The sequence below is a fragment of the Parasteatoda tepidariorum genome, chromosome 10 (genome assembly GCF_982258835.1).
Source record: "Parasteatoda tepidariorum strain Cologne lab strain chromosome 10, Ptep-v5.0, whole genome shotgun sequence".
Lineage (NCBI taxonomy): Eukaryota > Metazoa > Arthropoda > Arachnida > Araneae > Theridiidae > Parasteatoda > Parasteatoda tepidariorum.
The window spans coordinates 46351651-46364911 of NC_141764.1; the positions used below are offsets into that span (position 1 = coordinate 46351651).

Genomic DNA, 13261 nt, shown 5'->3' on the forward strand with positions numbered 1-13261 from the left:
TGCTTAGGAAAAACGTAGAAAATTACTTCAGTTTTATTAACCGCGGTCCCTCTTTTCTTTTTCTCTGTCCTTTTAATTCCTAGTAAGAATATATATATTTTTTTGGTATTCTCTCTTTAAAAATAAAAAGTCAAACAGCTGATGAAAAATATTTGTTAGATTACGGAATTATATATTTTACTGAAATATAAAATTCAAAATAATTAGTTTGGAAAAATCTTTTTTTGATTCATATTCGAAAATATATTAATGATTTTGTAAATTAAAGAAGTTTCAATTATAAATAACTGTTTCGCTAAGATTTAAATAACTGCATATTAGTTAAATTGTTTGGAAGTGAACCGCGTTTGAAATATTTGACTTTTTATGCAGGAAAAGACATGGTGTTTCACGTTATATTTCATCTCACCAAATATTATTAAACTTCTAAATTTATTTCTCACCTATCCTGACATGAATAAATAAAAAGAAATAATGAAAAAAAATATATTTAATGAAAATTCTGAGTCAAAGTGTTAATGCTGACGGTCAGTTCATTTAAGTAGTGTAATAGATGCATATTGAAATACTAAAAAGTAAGCCATTATGTTACAAAAAGCAACATTATGGAGTTCGTAAGCGTATAGATTAATCGTAAACAAGCGCCATACTATTATTGTCGCCAATGATGCTTAATTAATATGGGTAATTCCTATTATATAAATTAAAAAAATTACTTATTTACAAAAATTCCAAGTTAATGGTTAATTTCCTAATAAATATGCCTAATAATGTTGAATACAGTTAATCTCAATTTTAATGGGCTGAACAACAAAAAACAGGTTTTGTTATGTTTTTGCTTATTAATTTTGTCAGTATATACCGTTCAGTTTTGTCCACGATTTCATTGGGTTGTTCAGTACCGAGTTATTGTTTTTTTGATTTTATTAATCCTGTTCGAAGAGTGGATATTCAGCTAGTTGAAAATAAAAAAAAGTTGAATTACAGTTCGTTAAAAATAAGTTAACTAACGCTTTTCGTTTCCCGAAACTCTTGTTTTTTTCACAGGTCAAGAGCTAGCCCTTGTACAATACTTATCAATATTTTAGTCAAATAACTTCTAAACGTACTATTGGACGTATTTTCAAAATTTTAATTAAATATAGTAGCATTAAATTCTAACTTGAGATTCATTTAAACTGAAATAGTTGCAGTGTTATAGTAGTAGCACCTTGGATACATATGTACTATAAAATAGTATCTTTCTCTTGATATACATCTTCAAGAAAGAATAAATAAATGAGATAAATTTTCTTTTGAATATATTTATTTTTACAGCATATGTAAAAAGTATAAAAAAGGAAGAAAAAAAAATTATTCAAGTTGGATCTGAGAATTTGAAGCACGTATATTTGTTTTTGTTCTTACACAATAGACAGAGTATGGTAGCTAGCTTGACTCTATGAAGGTGCTTGCAGATGCAATCATATAAGGTCTATGACCACTATCAGTGGCATCATCCTGAGAAAAAGAGCAGCTAAGTCTTTCTTTATAACTATTGCATAGCTGCCAACCTTAAGATCAAAAATGAGGAACACTATATGCGACAAAATTATACGCACTAATTACGAGAGTAAGATAAAAATTTAATTATTAAATCATAACATTAATAGACATATATTTAAATATGTAAATTAGTAAAACAAAACTATAAACACTATCTTTTGTGGGAAACTTATAATATTAATGTTTTATAATTAGGAATACCGGTATAATATATTAAAAACAAACATTACCTATTAATATATAATTATTTATCTCCAAATTATAAAACACTGGTAAATAACAATCTACATCATAAACAAATATTTCTGATGCAAGTGTTTAAATACTAAAAAAAATTTTTTTTCCAAAAATAATAATTTAGTGAAATAATCAGCAACAGACAGCTATTGGAATAATATTTTCCAATAAAAAGCTACTAAAAATTACTTTAGCACAATAATCACAGGATGCATGCTTGTGGCGATCAGAAAAAAGGATTGGTTTAAAATCAAAAATTTTATGAAAATTCAGAATTTTTATAAAAATATCAGATTGGATTTAAAAATTAGGAACAAATCCGAAAAATTCTGAACAGTTGGCAGCTATGCTATTGTCTGCTTAGCCAGCCGTAAAATAAAAGCATTTTTCTAGATAAAAAAATAGAAATCGTGTTACTTTAAAATTCTACAGTGGATCAGAATCCAATCAAAGACTTCAGTTATATTAATAACTGACAACCGTGCCGGAAAATAAAGAGCTTAATTATTTTTATGAATTTAAAAAATATACAATTATATTTAATACATATAGCAAAATCAATGACTGAAATGTTATCTTGTTACGGTACAGAGATATTTTTCAAACTAAATGAGACTCTGCATAAACCATTGTAGAAAATCAAGTCCTGGTAAATATATCTCACAGAAAAGCTTTAAGCAGACAATGCTGTGAGACCATTCCCCGGGACAAACATGAATCATCAGCAGAATCCAGGCAAAAGCTAGAAGAGAACAAGTTGCTTCAAATTAATATTGTAATCAAGATACCTTGTTAAAATTTCAACCAATGGTTAAGTATATAGATAAAAGCACAACTCTTCAAATTGTGAATCTAATAAAGGATTGCATACATTAGTTTGAATCAATTTGAATTACAGAGTGAAAGAACATTTAGCACAGAAGTATAAGTTTTAAGTTATAAGCACAGATTAACAGAAATTTTTTTATTATTATTAAATCTGGCATATCCATCTTTTTCGACGCATATGGCATACTTGCGACACTTTCAGAGTGGTCTCACAACTCTTTTGGGTGGAAGCATCACTCAAACTCATACTCGGGGATTTGACACATCTGTCACTTTAAAATCAAGACATAAAAAAGGAGTGTAAATTATTGCAACATTAGCTTTGTTGCTCGATTTTTTCTTTTTGCAGATCCCCAATTTAGTCAGGTTACTTACATCTGAAAGAGAGGGAAAGTGTCTGATTAATATTATTTAATATTTCTATTGCAGCATCAATCAGGGTTTACATATAAAGACTAATGGCTTTAAGAACAAGACAATCACAGGACATTACATCACAGCATTTAATAGTTAGTCACAGCACAGATTTTATTATATTTTCTTTACACAACATAAATGACCCCACAGCCAATTGTTCAGTTGGTGTGTGCACTGTTGAGTCACCGTTTACCCTAGAGACAGCCACGTAGGCTTCTTAAAGGCACGAGTCCATGATGGATCATGGAATGTGCATGTTGTGTTATCCCCACGCTGACTTTTAATGATGAGCCAGTACATGTTGATGTGTTTGTCCATTGTTCAGGTTTGATTGCACTGTTCCCAGTTTTTTAGTATCTAATCATCTAAAATCTGTCGACATCACCAGTTCCTTAATGAATATTATTTTCTAAACCTTTTACAAGAATAAAAAAATAAAATCATAAATCAATTTTCTAAACTTATAAGTATCTAGATCAAACATTAAATTAGTTTTTATTTAGAAAGCAATAAATGCCACTGATAAAAACAAAAGTAATAAATATTTTTGAAATAATCAAAGTAAAAGAATATATATTATTAATAAAAGAGGAATATACTAACTGGTAGGGCACTGTCTTTTCCTTAACCACGGTGTGATTAAAGACAAATACTGATAAACATTAAAAGATCATTTAATTCATTCTGACTTTAATTATTTTATTAATACTGTAATAATTTATAAACAGCGCTGTACTAACAGTAAACAATCCGTACTATAACAATACAGTTGGGGAAAAAAACTCACAACGATTAAGGTATAATGCCACTGTTAAAAATATACAATTCTCCGAATAATCAAAACATTATAGTAATAAAAGAGAAAGATACTAACTGAGACACTCATATTAGCTTCTGTTGAGTCTAGATCTCATTTAAGCTAACAAAGAATAGAATTAGATCAATCTCCGTGCAATCTAAAATTTTTTATAATCTCTTTTAGTGTTGAACATATACCCATTGCTATTTAGAAATAGCAATTGGCATTATTCATTAGCGTTATTAGCATTATTCATTTAGTATATTTTACCAAAGGCATTTAAAGTGGAAGAGTATTTATAATTCAGGTACAATGCTCTAAACAATCTTCCCTCTGTCCTTTAAGGGTAGAACCAGAATCATTGAGAGAGAGAACTAGTCATAAAATATTCTATTGCAGCTAAAAAATTTTCTGCATTGTGTAAAGTAGCACAGATAAGAATATTAGAAAAAAACATTCTCTACTGAATATTTTTCTTTACAGCATCATAGTACTAAATCTGTTCAAGTACTGTCAGGGATCTGTCCAGACATTCTGTAAAAGGTCCGTATTTGTAAAATTGGGAAAAAATTACTTGTAATTTGTGAATATAAAATAAACGTTAAGTCACATTCTTTCAACCAGGGTCCTGCTTTTGTGAATTTGTGCAAATAGGGTCTGTTATTGCAAAAAAAAAAAAAAAAAAAAAACTTTTTCAAGGAGTTTTTAAATTGTAAAGACTTACAAGATTATGCCCAACACTGTAAAATTATAATTAAAAAAATTAAAATTTAAAAAATAAACAGCAATTGCTGCTACTAAATTAGAGATGCAACATACAAATATTTGGTATTTTGCCTATACTGCTGAACGCAGAATATTCATTTCGGACGAATAAAGGAAGAAGTGTCTGCCGAAGACAGAATTTATTTAGATTACATCTGTCGTTCTCCCCCCCCCCCGGGAAGGGTTTATTCGATTAACAAAACAATAATGAAGATAAACGAATTTGTGAAGGGTCTGAGTAAAGGATAAATTATTTTGTGAATAGTTCGTTAACGGACCCAAATCTCTTCTAAACAGATATCTGAATGTGACTACTCTTTCTTTGTATGGGATGAGTTCTGGTTATCTGGCTAAATGTCAAGACAAGATTACAATATTTTTATATTATTAGTATATAAAGTTGTGTATAAATACACTTCTTTTTTTGTCAACTTTGCTATGCATTCTTCAAAGATGTTTGCCAGTTGAATATGGCCCTGGCAGTTTAAATGTATGTGATCTTAACCAATACATTCATCCACAGATAAAGCTGATTCACAGAACATTAGTCCAAGTAAAATTCACAAAGTTTTAATTACTTCATTGAATCGCTTTATAGTGACGTTTTCAAGATTAACAAAATGTTGATGCATACACTGATCTTTCAGCAAGAGAAATTTCTAAACTCTTCGTTCGAGAAAAACAACTCAGAAATATTTCTGTATTGTGATCTGCCGTGCCAACTACAATCGCCAAGGTGCTAAACAGATTTTAAACTTGCAAATTTAATAAAAAAAAAAAAAAAACACATGTAGATAGTTGTCCGGGGGTGGTTACGAGTTATACCTTTTGAGTTCCCTTCTCTTTTTATTAGTTCCTGGCGGCTGGCTACCCAGAATTATTCTTCCACAGATAACCAAACCAAATCTCCCCAATAACCCCACAAATTTTATTAGTCACACAAGCCAGTTTTTTAAAGTTGGGCATTGTACCCAATTGCACATCATTAGTTCCTTTATTTTTAAGAAAAGCAAAATAAATTATTATTTTATAGCACAACCAAAAGTAATATTAATAAAAAAATAAATAAGTATCTGAATTAGAATAGTTACACAAGATACTAACAATGCCAACAAATGGTTTAGATACATAATCATTAAATATGTAAATAAATTACATTTCAACTTACCAACATGAATTAAGACAAAAACACAATCGTCCCTTCACAACTGCACACTTAATTTGTCCACACCGATTCCAGGGTGTGCAAACATCGATATCCCATTTTCATTCAGCATTTAAGTAATTAGCCAAATACTTTGCCAGGGAATCACCTAGTAAAAAAGTATTTTATGAAGAGAAAGAAGAAATATGAAAAGTTTGCTTTACATTGTCCACATAAACTGTCAAAAAACTTAGGGTAATGAAAAAAATACAATTATAGATATAGTTTGAGAAGTTAAATAATTGAAAAAATTCAATTTCATATTAATATCCAATAAAGATAACTTAAATTTAAGATAACTTGCTAATCTGAATTATCTTCTAATTTATTATAGTATTTGTATTTTAAATAAAACAAATTATTGAGTACAAATTGTTTTGCACATAAATGTGATACACCTATAGAATAAAAAATTTTTTTGAAAGTATGCATGCTCATAATTTATTCAATAGTTAAGACAACCTAAAAGAATAATAATGAATGCAGTAACTGTGAATGAAAATGATAAATATTATCTAAATTTGTTCCATTTCTCTCAGAATTTTTTTTTAGATTAGTTTACAATAAAATTGAAACAAATTATTTTAGACATGATCAAAACCCTCTTCACTATTTTTAAGAAAATTCAATATTAATCTTTCTATATACAATAAATTTTAATTAGCAATATATTTCATAGAAAAAAAAGATACCTCTGTATTATGTCACTAAAATAAACATAAATCAAGTAATTTAACTAAATGAAATTTCATTACTAAACTGCTTCACACAATTTCGGCAGATCAAACAAAGGATTTCTAAGGAAGCAGAGAAAAACTTTGATAAATGAATTTTTATAACGATTTTCTTAAAATACATACATTTTACAAACTATTTACTTTAAAATCTAACGCGTGGTATTCACAGATATGTAATAAAATTCATTAATCTTTTTAAAAATTTCATGTAATTTTTTTATATACTGCTATGAAACGTACACTAATATTATAAATCTTTAATTAATAAGAATTACCTGTAATTAAAACTTTCATGATGATAAAATATGAAATCCCGCGCAGACAAATACAGAAAATGGCTTCCTCTAACAATAGCTTTTGTTTAAACAACGCCAATTGCTTTGGCGAAAAAAATTGGTCACACAATCAATATAGGGTTATAAGAAGATTGATGGATAAAAGCTAGCGTCAAGCTCACTCCGCCCAGTTACCAATTCCTAAATTGACCAAATATCATTTGGGGTAGCACCACAACGAAAACTACTATTAATAAACACTTCTACTTCGAATTTATCTACAAATTATTCTCGCTGGTGAGATTTACGCAACTCTAAGCACTGACTAGAAGAGCGGTTACAGGAGTTAGCCCTTCTCCCTTCCCTCTCCTCCTCTTTTCAGTTATATAGGTTGTTGTTGTTAATTTACGTCGTACTAGAGCTGCACAATGGGCTATTGGCGACGGTCTGGGAAACATTCCGGAGGATGATCCGAAGACATGCCATCACAATTTTGATCCTCTGCGGAGGGGATGGCACTCCCGCTTCGGTAGCCCGACGGCCTGCTCGCGAAGTCGAGAACTTTACGGTAGAACAGTTTAACGAGGACCAATACCGCACACCCTCGGTCCCTACGCAGACTGATCCAAGTGGTCACCCACCCGCACACTGACCGCAGCCAGTGATGCTTGACTTCGGTGATCTGCTGGGAACCGTGTCTTAACGATCAGTCCACTGCGGGACCAGTTATATAGGAATGTACTAATTAATTTTCCCTTTCTACTTAATAAAAATATTTTCTAAAATTTCCGTGATACTTTTCTTTAGAACTATGTTTAATGTAGTTTTCAGTTCCATATAGTTTTTCAAGTTAAAAGATTTTAAATCTATATGAAAATCAAGAAAGAAACTAACGTACTTCCTTCCTCTATGACTTTCCACACGCTAATGGGGAAAGCAGTGAAGTGTTGCCATAGGAAAAGAGTTCTGCTCTACGCCACCTGCAGCCCATCTCGATCGCCAATACTTATAACCAATGGCCAATTAACAATCCGTAATTCGTTTAATTTCGGCAGTCAATATGAAATTATTTACCTGAAATTAATTTTTTTTCAATAACAATATATTATAAAATGAATGACAATTATTAAAAAACTAAATAAGTATTTTTCATCGATTATTTCAATTCAAAAAACAACAAATAACATCAAAAATGAAGAATTATATTTCTCTGATTATTCTCAATGCTCTCAAGTTATTTATTTTCCTTTTGAAATTCATTTTCGGCAAAAGCATACATCAAGATTTCTATCTTTCTCTTTTTGATAAGTTCACAGCTGTATGTTCAAATTCTAACATCTTGGAAAATCATGAATAATTTGTTATTCCATTCAAATTCTATTTTCAAAGGTAATAAAAAGAAAACAATCTTTGCTTTATTCCCGTCAAAAATCAGCCCCAACAGCAACAACAAAAAAAAAAACGGTCTGTTGCCTATGGAAACATTTTTATATTAACTATAAAAGATAAGTTTTTTCGAGATAACTGAAAACGATTCAATTCTTAATTCATTATTTTTTATTATAGGTTGCTTAGACGTGGAGAAACAGTAGATGTTTCTCTCTTGTCGATCACATAGTTCGTTCTCATATAATTTGTTAAGTTATATTTCTCTTCCAGTTACGGCGATATTATTTGGCTATATGGGGGAGGGATAACATCTAATATATATAACTTCCTAGCACCCGAATTTATAGCCCAACTTTTTCGATCCCCTATATTTAAAAGGGTAGGGAATCCGGGTATTTTAAAAAAAATTATATGTTTATTCTGAGGAAGTAGGTTTTTGCGTCTGTCGTAATTTAATTAATAGTTAGTACTTATCAATTTAGCATATTTGTGATCACCCCCTTGAAGCACTAAGATTGAAACCAGATCATTAGAACGAAAGTTATTCAGGGTGATATTTGTTTTTTTTATTTTGCGTACTGTACAAAATCATGCATTTGGTGTTTTTATTTCAATTTTCACTGTGATTAACTTCAATTGATTTTAGTAACGTTTTACTTTTCAGTCATTTAAATAATAATCTTCATTTGAAAATTGGTATTTCTCTTGCTTATAACTTTTTTATAGAAATACTTTTTTTTTCTGTCATAATCCAAAAATCCCGTTAAAAAAAAAAAAAAAAAGATTTTGTTTCTTAATTCAAATTAACTAAACCATTCAAAAACATATCATAGTAATTAACTATTCCATTTAACGTTTAATTCCAAAATATCCACTTTTGTTCCATTAGAGGACGCCAGACCGTGGAAGAAAATTTTCTTTCTTCATTACTAAATTAAAATTTAAAGTGTAGAAAAAGTGAGTTCAAACAAACCTAGAGTAAGTCACTGAGTTTCAAATACTGAAAAGAACATTTTAAAATATACAAATGAAAATAAATTATGAGATGATAACGTAGGATTACGCAACAGAGAAGTTCTCTTCTAATAATTTGTATGCATTTAAATATTTTGAAGTATTTTTTTCAACAATTGTAACTTCATGGTTACACTAGGTTTGCCTGAACTTACTTTTTCTTTCTTTTAAATTAGTAATTAAGGAGGAAGAGAGTTTGGCGTCTTCTTTAATATGCTAACTTGATAATAAAAAAAAGAACTGAATATTTTAAATATGCGTACTTAATTTAAAACTTAAGAACCTTACAACTTCATTTAACGTGTAAATAAGAACTTTATAAATATAGATTTAGTAATAATAGTTAAGAAGTGATTCCTCTCTTTGATTACCTATGATGTAAAAATGCAGTACGTTAGAATTATATATTTAATATCATAATTTAGCTGATTACAATTAATAATATTAGTATGGATTAAGTTATATGAAATATTTTTATCTTATTTTTTTTAAAATCCATATGATTAAAAAATATGTGAGGCAATATATGGTAGTTTATCTCAATAATGATTTAAAAAAAATAAATAATAATACTTGAAAATAATGAAAATTCACAAAAATGACGTAGGTTGCATATAAAATAGTAAAAGTAAATTTCAGTGCTAATGGTTTAATAATGAATTATGAGTAAACTACTTTTTTCCCCATTTATTTTAATATTATAGAGCTTTAGGTTGAATGATATCAGAGTAGTAGTAGTCCTGAAACTTCTAATTTTCCTTACAAAAAATATTTTGCCATTATCTGTTCTTTGATTTTAGTATTTTTTTCTTGATGTTTCTGATTTGTATATCCAGAACATATCATTTTCTAGGTATTCTAACGCAGTTCTTAAAATAATCGGAGTAAATAAACCAAAGAATTAGAATTTCGATCTTTTTATTTTAAGAAAATTCTTTTCCGTTCATCCAGAAAATTCTTTTTGAACACAAACGCTAAGACGTATATTCACTGTGTTTTCATTTCGAAATTATTGAAACCCCAAAAGTACTTGATTAAAGAAGTCATGAACTTGATTGCAAATTCTAAATAAATAATGATATTTAGAAATATTAACAAATTGATACTGATTATTTTTGTAATGAACAGTACCATTAAATTTTCCTAAATATTGATATCAAATTGTTATGAATCGTTCAGGGATTTTTCAATAGAATTCTACAGGAAAAAAAGTTAAAACTCCTTTTCTTTTCAGAATAAAGTAAGTTTGAAATTGAAAATTCTATAGTCGAGTTTCAGTAGTTTTTTTGCAGTAGAGAAAATTGTGATTTTTTTTGTTTATATTTTTTTAAAAGTAGTCTGGTACTTGTTTGCAATATCAAAAATTGTTCTGGTTTTTTCTTTAGCCTATCAAGAGGTCTGCGATTTGCTTATTAAGATGATGCAGATGATTAAATAAAATGAAATACAATGAAAATATTGTAAATGAACTCAGCCTATTTTCTGCTAAAATTGTTTTTTTAATAAAAAAACGCATTTTGTAAATACTATGATATAAAAGTGAATAAAATCACAATACAATACTAATTACTTCACATCAATAACAGAAAAAATTCTAAACATAAACTGAGAAGTAAGGTATGAAACTTAGAACAGCAATTTACTTCCATTTATGCTAACCTGTATGCAATATATGTAAATAAAATATATTTTTAAAATTGCGCATTATCTATTAATTGCATTTATTATTCTAATGTTGAAAGAGTATCAAGGTATCTATGACCTCCATAATAAATGAAGTATTTACGCACTTTTTTATATATTAAGGAACTGAATTAATTTTTCACGAAGTTTAAGATCTCATCTCATTGCAAAAAAAGCAATTTAATAAATATTTTTTTACAATAAATGCTTCTAGTAATGAAACAAACGCTTTCAAATTTAATTTTTTATACAGTTTTACTGAAACTTGTTTTAAGACTCAGGTAAACTCCAGGTTTTCAGTCTGAACTGACAAAATAAAAACACAGTCAAAACTTACAATTGTTTTCTTAATTTACTTTTAATCAATTCTCATGAAATCAGATACAATTAGATATCATTTATATGAAATCAGATATTTTGATAGATTCAGATAAAATTTAGGTAAGATGAATAAATATCATTTAGAGTTTAAAACTAGTGACATAGATCATTAAAGAAAAATCCCTTCATTTGTACATTTTTTCCCTCTTGAAATTATTGCACATATTTCTTTTTTCACTAGTGAATTTCCGATTACTTTAAAAATATCGATTATTTCATTTACAAGAAATTATTACTTTAAAGCATGATTGTTTTTTAGTAAATAATATGTCTTTGTCAATTTCTAAAAAAAAAAAAAAATCTTCACAAAAAAGTTTACATTATTCTTTTATCAAGATTGCTCTAATAGAGAATATCACTAAAATTAAACAGGTTATGTTTACTAACAATAAAAATTAAATAGAATTAATTCTTCAAAATAGCATTCCAAAGAAACATGGTGTTAAAATGTTACATCATTTTTTGTGATTGGTTCATTAATAAAATATTTTTATTTCCTCGCAAACACAATTCCTGTAAAAAAAAATTAAATCTGTTATATCATAAAACAAGATCGTTTTATAAAATATAAATTATTGTGTTTAATAAAATATAAATACAGTGTATTTGTAAAGTGATCCTCACAATAAAAAGGTTTTTTTCTTTTTTAATTCCCTAGGAAAAGGAATTAATGAGTTATTTTTACAACAATTTTTCATCACACACTAACAATTTAATTTCCAGATGAACAACATGAGCTTACATTAATGCAAATTGCATGAAAAAAGTTTTCTTTCATATATATATTACTTTAAAAAAACTACAATTCCAATTAATTTCTAAAAGAGATAAGATGAATAACTTGTTTTGAAAAATTGAAATTTTAACGAAAAACACCTGCAGAAGCGTTTATTAATTTATTTATATATTTTATTCATCATGGCTAGTCGAGGAGGAGAAATAGAATATCAAATTGCGGTTTAGGTTAATGTAATTATTTTGCTCTCCCACCACATTTACGTGTTATCATCGCCAATTGCAACTGCAATCGCCAAGTTTCCAATACGCAGTATGGTTTGCTTATACGTGTACCCCATACCGTCACCAATAGAGCATTGTGCAACATAAATAAAGTACTACAACCATATTTCCAATTACCAAAAAATTAATCATTGGCATCAATAATAGTTTGGCAATTTATAATTGATAATAGTTTCGCCTAATGAATTAATAATTTTGCTTTATTTAATACATAACTTATTTTTTGAAATTCAATTTCCGTTAATTTTAAGTAATTTTGTTTCGTAGAAACACATTTTAAAAGCATAACTAACTATATACAAAATAAACACTTATTTTCAGTATTATACTTTTATGGTAACCTAGTCCCCCTATGCTATCACGTTCAAACTCATCATTTAGTTTACCTGATGACAAATAAAAAATAATTAGATAATAAAGTACATGCAACAAACTCCTTTTAATATGATATATTTTATTTCCTAAGAGCTGCACAATCAGTCTTCTCAATGAGCAGACCTGGTGTGCTTTCCAGAAGAGGCATCCACTCTTTCAAGACCACCACAATGGGTGAGATACCATTGACCATGTTAATTTGGACGTCTAGTTTCTGCCACACTAGAAGGCAGCACCGAGACTCTATTTGGATGCTAAAGTGCACTAGGAATTTAATTTTGCCGAAAATGCCAAGAGCCAATAAGGCACTCCAGGGATCTTTTACATGCCGCATAATCATACGACATGGCCGCTGAGGATTTTCTGCATCCCGAAAATCCGGTGTCTGAGCCGGGGATTGAACCCGCAGACTTGGTTAATATGATATATAATATAGCGAACATCACTTATGTTAACTTCAAAATATTTGAAAAAAAAAAATAAAAATACAATCGTCTAACATTTAATTTAAAATGATGAATACTTAACCAGTTTAAAAATTCCATTTCTGAAAAGGCTTTATGAAACAATTTGAAAATTTTGAATGAATTTT

At 28.5% G+C, this 13261-nt stretch overlaps 1 long non-coding RNA gene across 1 annotated transcript; it reads right to left on the reverse strand.

Moving 5' to 3' along the window:
* Nucleotides 1-2791: 2791 nt before the first annotated feature.
* Nucleotides 2792-6985, reverse strand: LOC147802539 (uncharacterized). The gene is made up of 3 exons (XR_015429867.1): nt 6808-6985; nt 5760-5904; nt 2792-2987 (listed from the first exon to the last, which is right to left on the reverse strand). It is a non-coding gene; the product is annotated as an uncharacterized LOC147802539 (long non-coding RNA).
* Nucleotides 6986-13261: the final 6276 nt, after the last annotated feature.